At 34.2% G+C, this 1,329-nt stretch overlaps 1 protein-coding gene across 4 annotated transcripts in view; it reads left to right on the top strand.

The window, feature by feature from the left end:
- Nucleotides 1-1,329, top strand: part of SIPA1L1 (signal induced proliferation associated 1 like 1) — a 200,608-nt gene that overhangs the window by 180,431 nt on the left and 18,848 nt on the right. The window lies entirely within an intron of this gene.

The following is a 1,329-nucleotide window of genomic DNA, read 5'->3' on the forward strand; positions in this document are numbered from 1 at the left end:
GAAAAAAAGCCTTACTTGGTTTATTTGTTTTGAAGTTCTAAATAGTAAATTCTGTCTCTGCAGAGTTAACTATTCATACCTTTGTGGAGACTGTCACTTCCCAATTTGTATACAGAGAGACAGATAAATACAGTAAAGTTCATAAATTTAAAATGTATTGAAAATTACTAAAGTCACTGTAACAAAAGAAGTACACTTTAAGCTTTAAATTACTCAATAGGCTGTATTACTTCTTTTTATTTGTACTGCAGGCTAAAATACAGAGTTGTCTTGCATGATGTTACTGAAAGTATTACTTGCATTTATTTAGATGTGTGAAAGCGTTTATTTGGTTCCAGTCTTTAATTTGCTCCTGCTTGCGACCATTATTCTTTCAATGAAATTGGCAGTGTTGCTTTTAGATTATTAATTCATAACAACACATGTATTATTTAAAGATGAAAACACCAAAGAAACCCGAAGAGTAACACACCTGTCTTCGTATTCTTAGAAGCACAGACTAGTTTTTAAATTTAGATTGACCTGTTTTTCATGAGATGTATTTGACTGCATAGTGATGTAGTACATAACTCATTAGCTTGAGTGCCAAGTGCAATACTGGATTTATTAATACTTGCATTATTCTGGTTTAGTCATTGTTAAAGTAAATCTTTATTATGTGGACAGAGGGATGGGCAAGTGATGAAGTTCTTAATGGAGAAAAGTAACTTTAATCAGAGATTACTAGAAGTCCAGATCAACTTCATATTCCCCCATTTTCCTGTCAATTCTTCCTTTATATTAAACAAAGACATGGATGCTGATGATTCCTTGTTCTCAGTATGCATCTGTTCCCTATTTCCTTCTGAAAACAGAAGCAGTATCTGTTTTTTATATTTGTCTAGGATCTGTATGTCTGTTCAGTAAAATGGTAGACAAATAGAAAACTTTTAAGTCTCCTTTCCATCAATTCCCTTTTTCCCAGTCCATGTGGTCATCTAACAGGTCTGTTGCCTACTACTTCATTTCTGATTCTGTAGATGAGAATTTATCTAAGTTCAGTAGAATTCAAATGGTTATATACCCCAAAGGTAGATGAGCTACTGAGCAGTAAGTGTACGACAAAAGAAATTCTTCTTGAAACGGGATATTCCACCACTATGAAATTAAGGACATTCAGTTTCTTTGTAATAGTGGGCTGTGACCAAGGGCAGGACATAGAAACCAGCCAGGCACTGGCATGACCTGATGGGATAATTTAAAAGCATTACATTTAAGCTGCTTTTCATGCAGCTCTGCCTTTTGGAAAGCAATTTCACATTAGTTAAATGATGGTTCACTGGTCATTTG

Source organism: Geospiza fortis, unplaced genomic scaffold, assembly GCF_000277835.1.
Source record: "Geospiza fortis unplaced genomic scaffold, GeoFor_1.0 scaffold54, whole genome shotgun sequence".
NCBI lineage: Eukaryota > Metazoa > Chordata > Aves > Passeriformes > Thraupidae > Geospiza > Geospiza fortis.